We start from the raw sequence: 20816 nt of genomic DNA on the forward strand, positions 1-20816 counted from the left end.
TTGTTGAGAGGTAACGACTTTTATTTCAGTGATTACAAAATCAAGCAAAATGAACCATAATCTTGGGAATACAAGCACAGTGTTGGTATCAATGTGACATTGAAGTACATGAGTCATCAAATGATGAAGATCCAGTTTAAATCAGGAATATACAGAACTGGAAGCCACAGCACTACTAAATTCTGCAATTAGGTATGCACATCTTGAACACAAAATTATTGTTTCAGTATAGTTACAGAGCCCAAAATTTAGCTGCGAATTTTCCGATGAGGAAGTGCAGTGGTAAACTGATACTGACGTACCACAGAGTTAGAATTTCTGGATAACGACTAAGCGTAAGCACTCTGAGTTGAATGTCAGTTTTGTAGCGTTGATACATTAATCTACTTGTTGAAGTGGATACTACAGTTAGAGTAATTCCGAGAAGATGTGAACTTCGACCACGTAAAACGAGTTTGTTGCAACGAAAGCAGTCGATCTTGTGTAATATTTTCTTCCTTGCACTACTTCAAATAGATGACGTCTACCGAGTCATCTGGAGAGAATGATTGGGACATTTAATAGAAGACTTTAATATCACCTGGCTTTTAAAGCGGTTTTTACGGCCAGTTTTTGCATTTTACAAACGTTGTTGCTAAGCACTTCTGTTATGAAGTAACGTCTTCATCACTTAATTTAGTTTTAATGTAACCTTCAAGTAATTTGAAATATCTGATATTAACGTGAAAAATATTCCCTAGACATGGAAAGAACAAAAATAACTTCTTGTTGTGGACCAGTTGCCAGAGAACGACACAAACATTTACTACGAGCTAAATATTTTCGTTTATGGCAACTGCTTATAACAATGACTAGGAAGCATTAAGAGCTTCCTTGAAACACGCGTGTAGCAGCAACAGAACGAGGGAGTCAATAATCATAATGACAGTAATAATCATGATAATTGGTAACGTCATACTCTACGACGGTATTTCTCGAGCTAAGAAATTTCTTCAAATAGTGAAAATTTCAAAATGGCTTCGAACTGAGGCTTCGCTGACTAAAAGCGTCTTTACGTCCCACTGACCAGGACAATTTCCGTGTCAGACACCTGCTAATAATTAGACAGTTAATAGAGAACTGGATTTTTTTACCTTGTCTTATTTGTAAGCTAAGCGCTTCCTATGTTAGAACACAGTTATGAACCTAACAAATGCAGGCTTCAGTGGTATGGTGGAATGAACCTAGATTGCTGGTTGCAAGTTATGTTATGGATCACAGTTTCCGCATATATTCTGAACACAGACGAATAGATTTCCTTCATCTCTAGAACGTCAGGTAGCATCATAGTTCAGAATCCGCATTATAACCCCCATATCTCTTCTTTACTATCTGGGCCATAGTTGAGGCGGAAATCGCGTCAGTCTTTAACTCTGTCGCCAGTGAGCTTCCTTACATTAGAAACTTTGGAAATTGACTTGACACGTTAAAAAATTTCGTGCTGGACTGGGATTCGAATTCGGACCTCCTCTTTTGTGGTATCCGACGAACACGGAAGGCTATACTCCGATTATTTGGTTGTTTTTCCCAACATTGCAAACTCCTATAGGTCTCCACGAAAGGCAAGCATGTGAGTTCGAATCCTGGTCCAGTACAAAAATATTCATGGTTTCGCTTCAAGCCACAGCATATGCACTCAGAACTACAGCTAAGAAATAATGTTTATTTTTAATATGTGTTCATGTGTGTCAACAATACCGACAGATGCCGTTATTTCTAGTCAAACATGCACTATTCTCACTGGTAGGTGTCGGGTTCGATTCTCGGTCAGGCAAAAATTGTATCCTCATTTCAGATTTGAATATCTCTCTACTGGTGAAAAAATTCGATATCTATCATCTGATTTTGCTTCGTTAACAATTTGATTACGTGCTGCGTTCGAGTCCCCATCACAAATCTTTACATCGTAACACTTACTTTTAAACACGCGCTACGTTTGTTTGTTCAAATTATATTAAACGTTTCTAGTAGTTAGTTAACATGGAGGTAAGGTTCTAGACAGGATTCCAGACGGAACACAAAAATTTTCAATTTCACTTACTAACTGATACTGGTGAAGGCTTCGATATTTCACCACCGTTGCTGTTGTTGGCTCTCGGTCAGGCGCGAAAGCCTTGGTAAGTTACAGTGTCTGTAGGTGCCTGGTTTCAATCCAGATCCAGAACACAGAAGTTCGTCATGTCGTTTGAAGTTCAGACATGTGCGCAAATAATTGCTTCATCACGAGTCCAGAGAAATTACTGGCGCTACGATGTTAATCTTGAGGTTTCCATACAATACTTGCTGCTGCAAATCGCGTTGCTTTTGGTTGGTTTGTTCAACATCCAGTTTATGATAAACCACTCGTATCGGGAACGACGTTTCACAGATGTGGGAAAACCTTTTAAAAAGCAAATTTACTTCGATCTGTCACAGAACTTTAGATATTGTTTCAAAATATATTGTTCATAAAAATATTTAAATATGCCCAAAGTTTGCTGGAATGACTTATGTGACGGAGTTACTCATTTCAATTTCTAATGAGTGTGGTAGCGGGTTTGAAATGTCACTTGGTCTAATAAAACTGAGTTTACAAGGTTAAAGGACTGCCTCTTCTCTAATTACGCATTTCCTTGTATTTGCAGCACCGTAGTATTGTTTTACATCGTGATTGTTTACCTTAATGAACAGTGTTCGGTAGTGATCTCTTTTGGTATCCCCGAGCACGGGGTCCCGGGTTCGATTCCCGGCGGGGTCAGGGATTTTCACCTGCCTCGAGATGACTGGGTGTTTGTGTTGTCCTCATCATTTCATCATCATCCAGGAAAGTGGCGCAATTGGACTGAGCAAAGATTGGGTAATTGTACGGGCGCTGATAACCACGCTGTTGAGCGCCCCACAAACCAAACATCATCATCATCATCTTTTGGTATCGATTTTGTACCTTTAAACCACCTTTCTGCTAAGGGATTAGAGGACATGCAAGGAACGTACGTTATGTGGGTTGCATACAAATCAGGCGAAACGGATTGCAGGTCGTTGGATACTTTTGGGTGTGATAGTACATGCAGTGTCATGTGTGGATACTGTCTGTGAAATGTGTTGCGAATAGTAAGTAGCAACGTAGTAATATATTTAAACGTTTTGCATGCTGCGGCAGTTGGTCACGTCGTTTCTCATAACTATGTGTTCTACAATGATATTATATTTTTCTAGGTACATTCTACGGCAACTGTGGATACGGTCCTTGAAATTTGTTGCGAATAAAATTAGTAACAAAGAAATAATAAATTATAGATTTATGTATGATGCGGAAATTTTTTCACACAGTTCAGTATTTTACGTCATTATCTACTGATAGCAGACATGGTTATGGTCTGCGGAAAGTGTTGCGAATTGAGTTAGTAGCAACGAACTAATAAATATAAACATCTTGCATTATGCGGTAATATTTGACGCATCTCAGTATTTGTGACGTTATATATCCTAAGCTAACTGTCGCACAATGATGTAATTTTTCCAATACCAGAATGTGGTATATTTGAAGAATGTCTCAAGAATGTGTCACGAATATAGTTCGTAGTAAAGACGTAATTAATTAAAACGTCATGCTTCATTTGGCAGTTTTACTCCAGGACCAGCGAAAATGTAGTAAGCGATAAACTCTCTTCCTGTCTCCATTTTGTGAGGGTCGTCAGCGAGAGTAAGTTTTGTAAAGGTTTGAAATTATGCCTAAAGTTTGTTGCAAGTCTCTAACTGCTCTCATCCTCGAATGCTGCATGACCAAAGTATGGCTAATCTCACGTCGTGTGCTACACTGCGTTTTCACCCCCATCTCCACGGCCCCGTTAGGTGGGGGGTTCACAAAAAAAAATGGCTCTGAGCACTATGGGACTCAACTGCTGAGGTCATTAGTCCCCTAGAACTTAGAACTAGTTAAACCTAACTAACCTAAGGACATCACAAACATCCATGCCCGAGGCAGGATTCGAACCTGCGACCGTAGCGGTCTTGCGGTTCCAGACTGCAGCGCCCTTAACCGCACGGCCACTTCGGCCGGCGGGGGGTTCACATTTCCATAGTAATTCTTACCACACAGAAAACGATATGTGTACAAAGTTTGACTGAAATCCATCCAGCGGTTTACGAGATGTGTAACACACATATATACGTAAATGCATATATAAATACATATTTATAATTTGTATGGATGATAACAACGTGCAAGTGTGCTGTAGACAACATGGTTTATTCCTTAGAACAGAGGATTTTTCTGGTGTTGGTATTCCACCGCCTAGAACACAGTGTTGTTGCAACAAGACGAAGTTTTCAACGGAGGTTTAATGCAACCAAAGGGCCGAAAAGCGATACAATAAAGGATCTGTTTGAAAAATTTCAACGGACTGGGAACGTGACGGATGAACGTGCTGGAAAGGTAGGGCGTCCGCGTATGGCAACCACAGAGGGCAACGCGCAGCTAGTGCAGCAGGTGATCCAACAGCGGCCTCGGGTTTCCGTTCGCCGTGTTGCAGCTGCGGTCCAAATGACGCCAACATCCACGTATCGTCTCATGCGCCAGAGTTTACACCTCTATCCATACAAAATTCAGACGCGGCAACCCCTCAGCGCCGCTACCATTCCTGCACGAGAGACATTCGCTAACGATATAGTGCACAGGATTGATAACGGCGATATGCATGTGGGCAGCATTTGGTTTACTGACGAAGCTTATTTTTACCTGGATGGCTTCGTCAACAAACAGAACTGGCGCATATGGGGAACCGAAAAGCCCCATGTTACAGTCCCATCGTCCCTGCATCCTCAAAAAGTACTGGTCTGGGCCGCCATTTCTTCCAAAGGAATCATTGGTCCATTTTTCAGATCCGAAACGATTACTGCATCACGCTATCTGGACATTCTTCGTGAATTTGTGGCGGTACAAACTGCCTTAGACGACACTGCGAACACCTCGTGGTTTATGCAAGATGGTGCCCGGCCACATCGCACGGCCGACGTCTTTAATTTCCTGAATGAATATTTCGATGATCGTGTGATTGCTGTGGGCTATCCGAAACATACAGGAGGCGGCGTGGATTGGCCTCCCTATTCGCCAGACATGAACCCATGTGACTTCTTCCTGTGGGGACACTTGAAAGACCAGGTGTACCGCCAGAATCCAGAAACAATTGAACAGCTGAAGCAGTACATCTCATCTGCATGTGAAGCCATTCCGCCAGACACGTTGTCAAAGGTGTCGGGTAATTTCATTCAGAGACTACGCCATATTATTGCTACGCATGGTGGATATGTGGAAAATATCGTACTATAGAGTTTCCCAGACCGCAGCGCCATCTGTTGTTGACAATTGTAACTACTGTAATTTCGAAAGTTTGTCTGCCTGAAAATGTACTGTTGTCCCAAGCATATTGCAACAAACGGTGTATTTCTATCGCTGCTCATTTAGTTTTTATTACCGTTTCAAATATACCGGTCATTTTTGAAACACCCTGTATATATATATATACTACTGGGCATTGAAATTGCTACACCAAGAAGAAATGCAGATGATAAACGGTTATTCATTCGACAAACATATTATACTTATTATACTAGAACTGACATGTTATTACATTTTCACGCAATTTGGGTGCATAGATCCTGAGAAATCAGTACCCAGAACAACCACCTCTGGCCGTAATAACGCCCTTGATTCGTCTGGGCATTGAGTCAAACAGAGCTTGCATGGCGTGTACATGTACAGCTGCCCATGCAGCTTCAACACGATACCACAGTTCATCAAGAGTAGTGACTGGCGTATTGTGACGAGCCAATTTCTCGGCCAACATTGACCAGACGTTTTCAGTTGGTGAAGGATCTGGAGAATGTGCTGGCCAGGGCAGCAGTCGAACTTTTTCGGTGTGCAGAAAGGCCCGTACAGGACCTGCAACATGCAGTCGTGCATTGTCCTGCTGAAATGTAGGGTTTCTCAGGGATCGAATGAAGGGTGGAACCACGGGTCGTAACAGATCTGAAATGTAACGTCCACTGTTCAAAGTGCCATCAATGCGAACAAGAGGTGACCGAGACGTGTAACCAATGGCACCCCATACCAATCACGCCGGGTGATATGCCAATGACGATGACGAATACACGCTTCCAATGTGCGTTCACCGCGATGTCGCCAAACACATGCGACCATCATGATGCTGTAAACAGAACCTGGATTCATCCAAAAAAATTACGTTTTGCCATTCGTGCACCCAGGTTCGTCGTCGAGTATACCATCGCATGCGCTCATGTCTGCGATACAGCGTCAAGGGTAACCGCAGATGTGAGCTCCGAGCTCATAATCCATGCTGCTGCAAACGTCGTCGAACTGTTTGTGCAGATGTTTGTTGTCTTGCAAACGTCCCCATCTGTTGACTCAAGGATCGAGAGGCGGCTGCACGATCCGTTACAGCCATGCGGATGCCTGTCATCTCGACTGCCAGTGATACGACGCCGCTGTTATCCAGCACGGCGTTCCGTATTACCCTCCTGAACTTCTAGCCAGTCACACGTGATAAATCGAAAGAAGACGAAATTTCACGCCTTCAGTGTTACATGCTACGAAATGGTATAGCAACCACGCAACCAACTACACAGAGAGTTACATTTTCAGACTGATTCTAGAAGCTTAGATTACTTTTACTATGTTTATCTCGTCTTTACAGCATGTGTGTGATATAATATCTGATTCAGTGTCTTTGTTTGTATGTGTGTCGTTCACTGTGTATTGCTCATCTGTCATATGTGTTATTCTAGTATGTGGTTGCTCCTGTTTTATTTCGCATGTAGTGCTCGCGACACTTCGCCTGGTATGTTGTTTAGAGAGTTCCGGTCATTTGTGTATTAACTGTCCTATGTCCTGGTTCCTTAAACTCGGTCTTATTGGCCATAGCAGATGAGCACTAAGTGCTCAGGTGTGTCATACTCTCCATCGCACAAGTAAGAGTCTTGGGTCACATTTGTAGAGATACACAGGATACGGGTCGTGGCCCGTGGGCAAGTGCTCCATGGTCCGCGTTGTTTTTATATACTTCAAATTCATTCGCTCTCGGATACTTGGGAAGATAGAGTAGATACAGCTTGTGTTATCCGTTGTGTCCCATTCTATTTGGCATGTATCAGTTCTCCACTTGTTTAATTTCCGCTTGTTGTTTATGTCTTGTCATGTTATTTCTCTCACTTTGACGCGTCCTCCCCTCTTCAGCCAGTAGGCCGCTGCACAGTGGCGAATTATAATATCTACAGGGAAAACTCCCAAGATCATACGCAATGCCTCAATAGAGGTCGTCGCGAAAGCCCCAGAGATTCTGGCCGCGCCTCACAATGGTTTTATGCGCATCTAACCATAATCGACTAGTCACAAAACAAATTATTGACGCAAGAGTGCTGTGTCATATATCATCATTATCTGTAGGGGTAGTCTGTACCTTAAAATGTTCAGTCTTGCAAATTTATGAGTAAGTTTCTTCGCTTTGTTAATTGTCAGTCTGTTAAGGTGTAAATGTTCGTCAGTATAAATGCTGAGTTATCCTGTCATAGTTTTCCTTTTTATAGATACGTTGTTTAACACTATTATTGAATTTTTTTCAGTTTTCCTCTTAGGGCTGTATTTTCTAGTCATTCGGGTCTTTGTTCTCTGCTTTCTTGATTATAAACGCATTTCTATCCACGATATATTCGGTATTCGTTCTTCTAGTAGAGCATCATTCAGTAAGTCTACCAGGTATAGTGTAAGAGGAGCAGCTTGTTTGGTGGTTTCGAGATGGATGCCATCAGTGCCTGAAGCTTTTTTGTTACAGCCTCGAGCGACCGACGAATGGTGCACGGCGCAGAATGGGGACGCGAAGCCGCCAGGCGGGGGAGCCGCACCGTTGGAGGTATCGGTAACAAAGAACAGACAGGACAGACGAACAACTAGGGGACGACAGACGCTACGACCGACCAGGGCACAACACGAAACGAGCAAGCAAGAACTGAGGTGATGAACATGACGAGACAACAACAACACCGTAACGCTCCAAACAACGACGCTATGTCTCTCAACACACGGAACTGGAATGCAGTACAGCCAAGATACACACGCAAACTACGGCGAGTACCAGACTGCCTGGGTAACGCCGAGTGGCCGGCTAAGTACATGACTGCGGGGAACGCGATTGGCCGCCGACTTCACGTGGTACGGTTTGTTTGGTTTGTGGGGCGCTCAACTGCGTGGTTATCAGCGCACGTGGTACGGTGAGTGGCGCACTCGCACTGCGAGGTTCGCTGCCCAGGCGCGCGCCAGAGTACAGAGACCCCTAGTGCGTATCAATGTCCATACCCTCCGGTGTGAGTTCAACTTCTGCGCCATCCGACACCAGGTTTTGTCCCCTTTATTTTGTGTATTGCCAATGCAACTTCCTTGCGAGCAAAGGGGATGGCGATACCTTTGCTTTAGTATTTGTCGTAAAGTAGTCTGTGATCCAACACCGATAACGATAGTTCAGGTATACATGCTGACGTTGCGAATTGAAGATGAACAGACAGAGAAAAAGTATGAGGATATTGAAAGGGTAATACAGTATGTAAAGAGGGATGACAATCTAATAGGCATGGGGGACTGGAATGGAGTTGTAGGGGAAGGAGTAGAAGAAAAGGTCACAGGAGAATATGGGCTTGGGACAAGAAATAAGAGAGGAGAAAGACTAATAAAGTTCTGTAACACGTTGCAGCTAGTAATAGTGAATACTCTGTTCAAGAATCACAAGAGGAGTACGTACACTTGGGACAGGGTGATACGAGAAGATTTGTTAGATAGCATCATGGTCCGCCAGAGATTCCGAAATCAGATACTGGATTGTAAGGCGTACACAGGTGCAGATACAGACTCATATCACAATATAGTAGGGATGAATAGTAGGCTGAAGTTTAAGACATTAGTCAGGAAGAATCATACGCAAAGAAGGGGGATACGGAAGTGCTGAAGAATGATGAGATACGGTTGAAGTTCTCTAAGGCTATAGATACAGCAATAAGTAATAGCTCAGTAGGCAGTACAGTTGAAGAGGAATGCACATCTATGAAAAGGGCCATCACAGAAGTTGGAAAGGAAAACATAAGTACATAAAACGTAACAGCGAAAAAACAATAGGTAGCAGAAGAAATACTTCAATTTATCGATGAAAGAAGGAAGTACAAAAATGTTCCTTGAAACTCAGAAATACAGAAATACAATTCGCTGTGGAATGAAATAAACAGAAAGTGGAGGGAAGCTAAGACGAAATGGCTGCAGGAGAAATGTGAAGAAATGGAAAAAGAAATGATTGTCAGAAGGACAGACTCAGCATACAGGAAAGTCAAAACAACCTTCGGAGACATTAAAAGCAAGGGTGATAACATAAGAGTGCAACGGGAATATCACTATTAAATCCAGAGGAGAGAGCGGATAGGTGGAAAGAATACGAAAGAATGCACAAAGCCTTTATGAGTGGGAAGATTTGTCTGATGTGATAGAAGAAGAAACAGGAGTCGATTTAGAAAAGATAGGGGATCCAGTAATCGAATCAGTATTTTAAAGAGCTTTGGACTACTTAAGATCAAATAAGGCAGAAGGGGTAGATAACATTCCATCAAAATTTCTAAAATCATAGGAGGAAGAGGCAACATAACGACTGTTCACGTTGGTGTGTAGAATGCGCATGTGTCTGGCGACATACCACCTGATTTTCGGAAAAGCATCATCCACACAGTTTCGGAGAAGGCAATAGCTGACAAGAGAGAGAATTATCGCACAAACAGCTTAATAGCTCATGCATTCCAGTTGCATAAAAGAATATTATATAGAAGAACGGAAAAGAAAATTGAGGATGTGCTAAATGACGATGACTTTGGCATTAGCGTAGGTAAAGGCACGTGAGAGGCAATTCGGACGTTGCGGTTTATAATGGAAGTAAGAATAAAGAAAAATTAAGATACATACATAGGATTTGTCGACCTGGAAAGAGCGTTTGACAATGCAAAATGGTGGAAGATGTTGGAAATTCTAGAAAAAGAAGGAGTAAGCAATAGGGAGAGAGGGATCATATACTATACAATATGTACAACAGCCAAGGGGTCGTGCGGTAGCGTTCTCGCTTCCCACGCCCGGGTTCCCGGGTTCGATTCCCGGCGAGGTAGGGATTTTCTCTGCCTCGTGATGGCTTGGTGTTGTGTGATGTCCTTAGGTTACTTAGGTTTAAGTAGTTCTAAGTTCTAGGGGACTGATGACCATAGATGTTAAGTCCCATAGTGCTCAGAGCCATTTGAACCATTTTGAACAACAGCCAAGAGTGGACGACGAAGGAAGAAATGCTCGTATTAAAAAGGGTGTAAGACTAGCATGTAGCCTTTCACCCCAACTATTCAATATGTACATCAAGAAAGCAATTATGGAAATAAAAGTATGGTTCACGAGTAGAATAAAATTCAAGGCGAAAGGATATCAACGGTACGATTTGCTGATGACACTTCTATCTTGACTGAAAGTGAAGAAGAATTACATGATCTGCTGAACGGAATGAATAGACTGATGAGTACAGAGTATGAATGGAGAATAAATGGAAGAAAGGCGAAGGTAATGAGAAGTAGTAGAAATAAGAACAGCAAGAAACTTAACATCAAGATTTATGGTCACGAAGTAGATGAAGTTAATGAATTCTGCTACCAAGGCAGTAAAATAATCAATGATGGATGGAGCAAGGAGGACATCAAAAGCAGAGTAGCAATAACAAAAAAGGTATTCCTGGCCAAGACAAGTCTACTAATATCAAATATCGGCCTTAATTCGAGGAATAGGTTTCTGGGAATGTACGTCTGGAGTACCGCATTGTATGGTAGTGAAACATGGACTGTGGGAAAACCGGAACAGAAGAGAATCGAAGCGTTTGAGATATGGTGGTACAGACGAATGTTGAAAATTAGGTGGACTGATAAGGTAAGGAATAAGGAGGGTTCTGCACAGAGTCGGAGAGAAAGGAACATGTGGAAAACACTGATAAGGAGAAGGGACAGGATGATAGGACATTTGTTAAGACATGAGGAAATGACTTCCATGGTAGTAGAGAAAACTGTAGAGCTTTCTAGAGGAAGACAGAGATTGGAATACATCCGGCACAGAATTGACTGCGTAGGTTGCAAGTGATACTCTGAGATGGTTAGCACAGGAGAAGAATACGTGGCGGGCCGCATCAAACCAGTCAGAAGACTAATAACCAAAAAAGAAAGACTGCGAAGGGCGGTGTGGAGCCTGTTGTCCTGAGTATAGGACGTCAGGATGTTGTTTGTTGATAAAATACTGTGCTGTACATCTCTAGCCTCTTATAGTAGTACCATCTGGTTTCTTCAGTATTTACAATACTGTAGAGGTCTTGATATGTTCCGTCTGCAGTTTAAATGGCTCTCCCCCCTTCCCCCACCCCCATGTTCTGTAAGTTTGTCCTAACATATGTGTCGTAGAGGTCTTTCCTGGTCTTACGTCTTTGTATCGTGTTTTAGCATCGTTATAGTGTTGAAGTCTAATTTCTCATTCCTGTGCTTTCTATGAGATTCGGTAATATCGTCGTTTCTCACGAGTGTCTTTTCTTAGTTCAAATGTTGAAATGTGTATGAATTCTTAGGGACCAAACTGCTAAGGTCATGGGTCCCTAGACTTACACACGACTTAAACTAACTTATGCTATGAACAACACGCACACCCATGCCCGAGGGAGGACTCGAACCTCCGGCGGGAGGGGCCGTGAAAACCGTGATAGGACGCCTCCAACCACGCGGCCATTACGTGCGGCCTTTTCTTAGTCTTGTTAATATTGCTGACCATGGTGCCGTTTGTTTGGGTGCGTCGCATTTTGCAGGTATTGCTGTAGCTTGCGCTCTAAGTAAGACGTCTGTAAGTACGTGAGCTCTTTAATCTATGCTTCCTTGAATGAAACATGGGCAATGAGCCGTGTGCTGGTCGCGTTGTGCCGTTCATAGCTTGGCATCTTGTAATAGCGATAGTGGCGTCTCGTTTGCTTATTGTGTTGACTGACGCCACTCCGTCTGCTCAGCTTGTCTGTGCGTGAGTGGCAGCAGTGCTTATCGATAGCGCTTACTGTGGTACCATCTTTGGAGCAGCCTCTAGTATTCCTGGGTCGTCGTGTGTCGAGCGAGTTGGAGTTGGGAGAGAGCAGCAGTGAGGCCCAAACAGCCAGTACTCGCTCGACCACTGGCGACATACATACACTGTCCGAGGGAAAGATGTGGTCGCGAGAGTGCACGACCACGTCTAGGACCAGGTTCAGCGAGTTTTGGTTGACTGGACCGTGATATTCGAGTTGTGCTACCTTCACCTGGGTGTGTGTGTCGGCCCGTCGAAGGAACCCATAATGAATTACTATAATTTCGAAATTCGATTTTTTGTTCTTTGAAAGGCATATCTGTTTTTACTTGTACGTTTTCTTTACAACATATTTCATTAACCTCTAAGTTCAAATTGTCTTAAACATCTATCACAAAGATAAACTCTTCCATAGTGCTTCCTTGTTTGTTCACTAATTAGTCTAGATAGATTTTTATCTAACAATGATGTGAATTGTCTTCATCACAAATTAATAGAAGATTAACATGTTTTTCTTGTTTATTTTGTGTATGTTAAAAAGTATATACAACAATTTTATCTCTTTTTTCACCACGTGTTTCATATGCATAAACGTTAATTGAAATTTTTAATTTCTTCTCAAATTTTGGGATACCTGTTGACTGGAAAATTAATTTTCTCTTTTCCAAAAATTTCGTTTAATTCTAATCCAATATTTTTATAAATATTTACTATTTGTATGTGGTCACTTGCTGGGTATGAAGCTATTTTTGTTGCCCGCAGACACATTTTTTAACTGTGTTTTTCACTTTAGTTACTGCTTTTTGTCTTTAATGAATTTTGGTAAATCGATATATGAAGACTCAAAAATTGCGTTGTTTCTATTAACATTTAACTCCAAATTGTTTATATAAAATAGAGACCAACCAGATTGTTTTCTTTGCTTTTCTTCCATTTGTGTTCTTAGTTTATTTGTTGGATTTTGATAATATTCCTCAAAATCTGTTGTTCTGAGTAAAAGTTTATTAAAATTTTATAACTAAATTCTTGAATTACTTATTGTCTTTTAAAATTACAATGAAGTTTCATGTTAACTTTAATTGATCATGTTTGTAATAAAATATTCTTTAATTTGGTGATTATTACTTCTTTAATTTGATTAAAAGTTCTTGTAGTTCCACAATATTATCATTATTGTCAAGTCCATAGGTTATTATCTGTGAATTAAAATAGACACTTTTCTATAAATTTGTCTAGGTGATGTGAAAAAATCGTCATCATCTATAAAATTGAAACCTGGTAAATTTTATGTTAATTTTCCTGTCTACTTTCTTGTTATTTATCTATTACAAATTTTTGAAAATAATTTTCATGATCGTTATCAATAATTTTCTCGTCAGATCTATTGATGAGATCGATTAATTGTTATTTATTAAGTCTAGAATAATTTTTTAAATTTTTCATGTTGCAAATTTGATGAAGATTATTTAAAATTTTTTTACTCAAATCATCATTATTAATCTTAATCTGTTGATAAAAACAATTATCTTTTCCCAAGCTTAGAATATTTTTTTTATATTTGTAGCTTTAAGGATCTCAATAAGTTCTATAACAGACTCTCTACTCAAATCTTCGTTATCAACATTGCTTTTATTTTTAACTTGGCTTCCAATAAGATCAATCAACAATTACATTTTAAGATTGTAATAATTCTTCAATTTATCTGTTTTAGCGATTGATCCAAGTTATTTTACTGTTTTAAATTCTAGTTCTTCCTTCTCATTTTTCTTCATTTCTTCCTTGTTAAAATAGTTAATAAATTTCCAAAAATCGTTTCTAATTACGTTGGAGTAGCCGTTTTTTTACAATAAGTTTCTAAATATTTGAAAGCTAATTCTCTCTTTCCTTGACAAAAATTTTCCAACCGGTTAAATAGCTCAGTCTTGTTTGTCATAGTTTCCCCATCATGTTTAAAGAGAATAAATACGATTTTTTTAATTTTATTGTTCGCTATTGAAATGTGTTTTTCAGGTTTGAAATTTGTTGGTGTCCATTTATAGTGAATAAAATGTTGTTTTGAAGCGATAAAAGAGAATTTTTCTGAGATGAACTAATGATTTTGACAGCTCTAATTTATAGAGAACAAAATCTAACAGTGCTGAGATTCTTAAAAACGATAAAATTGAATTTTATTTTTTCTATGTAGGCAAATGAGGTTTGGCTGCTCTGATTTGTAGAGAACAAAATTTATCAGTTCCAAAAATTTTTAATATGTTTGAACTGATTTTTTTTCGAGATAGGCGAATTGGTTTGACAGTATGATTTTTTTGCTTTTTCGAGATGGCAAAGCGAGATTTTTTTGATTCGGGGGTGGGGAATGATAAATTTTTATTTGTGGAACGAGATTTTTTTATTTGGAGGAACCAGATTTTTTTTATTTAGGAGAACGAGTTCTTGGTTTTGAAACTTGAAATTTGACGCAGAGATGTGTTTTGGTCCAGAACTCTAAGAGAGATACTGCTATTCTTAATTTCATTAGATATACGTTAACATACTCATATAGCCACCTGGTCTCATTAGTGTGAATCCGAAGTGGCAGTAAAAATGATACACACAGCCTGTGCTTGTGAAATTAACTTAAGAAGCACGTCTTGTATAAAACTACAATTCCACACCTGCGCTTTGTTTGAGAGAAATAATTCTTACGTAATCGTGATTGTTAATGTGGAGATAAATGCATAACAACAAACAAGTTGTACTTTAACTGAACAGGAAATGGTTCACATCTTACAGACTAGATATGTAATATTATAAGCAACAAAAAGAAAACACTCTCTTGCTTCTTGCTCCAACAACTGGCAAGTCACGGTTCCTGCAATGTATGTGCTTATTTGTATCATTGAGTACCAGAGGCTAGCACCAATCACAAAAGGCTAGCTCTCACAGTTAAAGACATATTGACGTGCGTCACTTTACCTGCTGCACCAAATTCCCACACTTTCCCCTGCTTGGTCATCGGCAAAGAGCTGCATGCTGGTATTAATCAGAAACCGTTAACTTCTGGTACGTTATTAAATTTTAAGGTGGTCTGAAGACACAGAGGGTGTGAAATTTAATTCATAGACCTGTCACCTCTTGCAACAACGATGGCTGTAATCCAGTTTGGGCATCGAGTCGAACTGAGCTTTGTCGCCATATAGGGGTAGGCCAAGGTAATTCCACATTCCTTCAATCCTACGCCGTGCTAGCTGAGAAGCTTCCACAAATAGTAATAATAGATTTAGATACGCGTTCTTATGCAGTTTGGTCTGCTATGAACAACTATCGAACAAATCTCTTAACAGCTCATGCAGCCAAATTGATGAGAACATTAATATACTGAAGAATGAAAAAGAAAACAGAAGGTCTGTTACATTATGATTAGATTTGCTTTCGTGTCGCTCTCGGCAAGGTCCCGAGACCAGAGAAACAGCAATGATGTTGCAGTAAATAATGGAAGAAAGGCTTAAGAAAAGTTCATAGGATATGTCGACCTAGGAAACACGTTCGACAGTGTAAATCAAGAATTCGAAATTCTTAGGGAAACATGAGAAAGCTGTAGGGGAAAATGAATAATATGAAATACACTCCTGGAAATGGAAAAAAGAACACATTCACACCGGTGTGCCAGACCCACCATACTTGCTCCGGACACTGCGAGAGGGCTGTACAAGCAATGATCACACGCACGGCACAGCGGACACACCAGGAACCGCGGTGTTGGCCGTCGAATGGCGCTAGCTGCGCAGCATTTGTGCACCGCCGCCGTCAGTGTCAGCCAGTTTGCCGTGGCATACGGAGCTCCATCGCAGTCTTTAACACTGGTAGCATGCCGCGACAGCGTGGACGTGAACCGTATGTGCAGTTGACGGACTTTGAGCGAGGGCGTATAGTGGGCATGCGGGAGGCCGGGTGGACGTACCGCCGAATTGCTCAACACGTGGGGCGTGCAGTCTCCACAGTACATCGATGTTGTCGTCAGTGGTCGGCGGAAGGTGCACGTGCCCGTCGACCTGGGACCGGGCCGCAGCGACGCACGGATGCACGCCAAGACCGTAGGATCCTACGCAGTGCCGTAGGGGACCGCACCGCCACTTCCCAGCAAATTAGGGACACTGTTGCTCCTGGGGTATCGGCGAGGACCATTCGCAACCGTCTCCATGAAGCTGGGCTACGGTCCCGCACACCGTTAGGCCGTCTTCCGCTCACGCCCCAACATCGTGCAGCCCGCCTCCAGTGGTGTCGCGACAGGCGTGAATGGAGGGACGAATGGAGACGTGTCGTCTTCAGCGATGAGAGTCGCTTCTGCCTTGGTGCCAATGATGGTCGTATGCGTGTTTGGCGCCGTGCAGGTGAGCGCCACAATCAGGACTGCATACGACCGAGGCACACAGGGCCAACACCCGGCATCATGGTGTGGGGAGCGATCTCCTACACTGGCCGTACACCACTGGTGATCGTCGAGGGGACGCTGAATAGTGCACGGTACATCCAAACCGTCATCGAACCTATCGTTCTACCATTCCTAGACCGGCAAGGGAACTTGCTGTTCCAACAGGACAATGCACGTCCGCATGTATCCCGTGCCACCCAACGTGCTCTAGAAGGTGTAAGTCAACTACCCTGGCCAGCAAGATCTCCGGATCTGTCCCCCATTGAGCATGTTTGGGACTGGATGAAGCGTCGTCTCACGCGGTCTGCACGTCCAGCACGAACGCTGGTCCAACTGAGGCGCCAGGTGGAAATGGCATGGCAAGCCGTTCCACAGGACTACATCCAGCATCTCTACGATCGTCTCCATGGGAGAATAGCAGCCTGCATTGCTGCGAAAGGTGGATATACACTGTACTAGTGCCGACATTGTGCATGCTCTGTTGCCTGTGTCTATGTGCCTGTGGTTCTGTCAGTGTGATCATGTGATGTATCTGACCCCAGGAATGTGTCAATAAAGTTTCCCCTTCCTGGGACAATGAATTCACGGTGTTCTTATTTCAATTTCCAGGAGTGTATGTACAAGAGGGAACAATAAGAATATGTACAAAATGTACAAGGGGGAACAATAAGAATGGAAGACGAAGAACGATGTGCTCGGATTTTAGGGTGTAAGACAATGACGTAGTTCGCCACTACTGTTCAGCCTGTACGTCAATAGATTCATACTGTCACCTTTTTCTGTTCGAGGCCCGAATGGTGTACTGGAAGCACGACTGTTAGAAAACTTCCGTATTAGGACCAAACTCTATATCTTCATGAACTTCCAGCGTGATGTACTGTATTTAGGAGGGAGGAATATGTTGTTCAAATAACTTACAGGAATGCAACCATGTGACGTCGACGATAACCGACGATATTTTGACAATGTTATACCCATACCTTTTCAGTTTTGCCTTGAAAATGACAGGCTATGACCCCTGTTGAAGTATCAGCGGTTGTCGACCACGTCACCCGGCTGCATTCCCTTACGTAATTCGAATATTGTATATGCCGGGAGAAATGCAGGTCTCACACGGAATATGTTGGTTGCCTCTTCTAGGAATGCACGCTTTCAGTATTTTATCAGTAGATCACATTGTGGTGCGTAACGCCTATCTTGTAGCGTCTGCCACTGAAACCTCATGAACAACATAGTTACGCTCTAACAATTACTACACGAACCTGTGACGAAATGCGCCGATCTTCTTTCGATCTATTACCTCTATTAATTCTGCCTGATACGTGTCCCAGCTGAGAAGCAGTTCTCAAGTATTTTCTGACCGAGAGTATATAGCCAAAATATACATTGTGTATGGACCACACATGGGAATTCTTCCAGTTGTTCATTCTGGCGTCTCCCTTTCTTACGATTAGTTTTATGCGAGAGCTTTAAACCGCTCCGTACGCATGCTTCGTGATATTTAACGGACGTGACTGTTTCCACACCCTACGGCCTTGCCGCAGTGGTAACGCCAGTTGCCATGAGGCCATCGAAGTTACGCGCCGTCGGACGTGCCTGGCACTTGGGTGAGCGACCGTCCGGGTATACGGATTGCTGTTGGAAAGCAGGGTTCACTCAGCCCTATGTGAGGTCAATTGAGGAGCTACTTGGTTGAGATGTAGCGTCTCTGTTCACGGGAAGGTTTCAGTTAGATTACATCATGGTCAGACAGAGATTCCGAAATCAGATTCTGGATGAGCAAATACGGACTCAGATCACAATATAGTAGTGATGAAGAGTAGGCTGAAGTTTAACATATTAGTCAGGGAGAATCAGTGCGCAAAGGAGTGGGATACGGAAGTGTTAAGAAATGACGAGATACGCTTGAAGTTCTCTAAGGCTATAGATATGGCAATAAGGAATAGCTCAGTAGGCAGTACTGTGGAACAGGATTTGAAATCTATAATAAGGGACATCACTGAAGTTGGAAAGAAAAACAGAGGTAACTGCAAAGGAACCATGGGTAACAGATGAAATGAAAGGAGGAAACACAAAAATATTCCAGGGAACTCAGGAATACAGAAATACAAGTCTCTGAAATATGAAATAAATAAGAAATGCAGGTAAGCTAAGACGAAATGGCGGCAACGAGGAATGTGAAGAAACGGAAGAAAAAATTACTGTCGGAAGGACTGACTCGGCATACAGGAAAGTCAAAACAGTCTTCGATGAAATAAGAGGCAAGGGTGATACCATTAAGAGGGCAATGGGAACTCCACTTTTAAATGCAGAGAAGAGCCTTTAGGTGGAAAGGGTGCATTGGAGGCCTCCATGTGGGGGAAGACTTGTCTGATGCGATAGAAGAAGAAACAAGAGTCGATTTAGAAGGGTTAGGGGTTCCAGTAACAATATCAGAATTTCAGAGAGCTTTGGAGGACTTAAGATCAAATAAGGCAGAAGTGATAGGTAGCATACCGCCAGAATGTCTAGATTCATTGGGGGAAGTGGCAACAAAACGTCTATTCACGTTGGTGTGTCGAATGTATGAGTCTGGCGACGTTCCATCTGACTTCCGGAAAAATATCATCCACACAATTCCGAAGACGGAAAGAGCTGACAAGTGCGAGAATAATCGCACAATCAGCTTGATAGCTCTCGCATCCAAGCTGCTAACAAGGATAATATACATAAGAATGGAGAAGAAAACTGAGAACGTGTTAGATGACGATCAGTTTGACTTTAGAAAAGGCAAAGGAAACTGAAACGCAAGAAAATTCTGAGAAAAATAGGGGTAAGCTGTAAGGAGAGACGGGTAATATACAATATGTACAAGAGCGAAGAGGTAATAATAGGAGTGGACGATCAAGAACGAAGTTTTCGGATGAAAAAGGGTGTAACACGATGATGTAGTTTTCGCCCCTACTGTTCATCGAGGAAGCAATGATGGAATAAAGGAATGATTCAAGACTGGAATTAAAATTCAAGGTGAAAGGATACCAATGATACGATTCGCTGATCATACTGCTATCCTGAGTGAAAGTGAAGAAGAATTACATGATCTGCTGAATGGAACGTTCAATCTGATGAGTACAGAGTATGGATTGAGAGTAAATCGAAGAAAGACGAAAGTAATGAGAAGTAGCAGAAATGAGTACAGCGGAAACTTGACATCAGGATTAATGATCACGAAGCAGATGAAGTTAAGGAATTATGCTACATAGGCAGCAAAATAACCAGTGACGGACGGAGCGAGGAAAACATGCTGTGCCTCCTTTCTCCTGTTCAAAATACTATTCTAGTCCACAGTTAGTATGTTTTTGTCGTGAGACTGGTCTTCCACAAAGTTCTAGTAACCCAATACCTGTTTAGGACCCTTATTACTCCCAACTTTTTTTCTTTATAATTCGCAGACTTTCCTATCATCTGAATATTATTTCTGTGATTGCTAGTGTGCGGGTGGAGAGAGAGGGATGGAAGTCATAACATCTGTAAATGGCAACAGTACGTTACGTAGTGAGCTTCCCCCAATGAAATGATTGGTAATAGCTGGAACTAGGTTCGAGTCTTCTGTGAACCGCCGAATATCACCAACTGCATTGTGTCTACGATTCGATTACTCGTACGCCCCAACAGGATATACTTCAAGTTCGCAGTATGTCAAGTTTAAAAAATTACATTTTGCCGGCGTAAAATTCGAAAGACAGTATCTTCCATATGGATAAAGATAGAAACTTGACGTAAATTACAGCTTACGCCTCGAAACTAAAGCGCTATTTGTAAGTTGCCTGTTCAAATGGCTCTGAGCACTATGGGACTTAACATCTATGGTCATCAGTCCCCTAGAACTTAGAACTACTTAAACCTAACTAACCTAAGGACATCACACAACACCCAGTCATCACGAGGCAGAGAAAATCCCTGACCCCGCCGGGAATCGAACCCAGGAACCCGGGCGTAGGAAGCGAGAACGCTACCGCACGACCACGAGCTGCGGACGTTGCCGGTTCATTTGGTTACCAGTAAGGATCTACATGGTGAAACTACATCGCCCACTCCTTCACTGCACGATCGCGAGGAAGTCGAAAATTCCACTTTTCACTCTATTGAGGTACCACCGCACTGGCACCTGCGTGTGAGAACACTTCTTAGCAACCAGTTGCCTGATCGTCAGACCGGCTGAAAGGTGTGCACGAATCTCATATTGCA

The sequence above is a fragment of the Schistocerca cancellata genome, chromosome 9 (genome assembly GCF_023864275.1).
Source record: "Schistocerca cancellata isolate TAMUIC-IGC-003103 chromosome 9, iqSchCanc2.1, whole genome shotgun sequence".
NCBI classification, from domain to species: domain Eukaryota; kingdom Metazoa; phylum Arthropoda; class Insecta; order Orthoptera; family Acrididae; genus Schistocerca; species Schistocerca cancellata.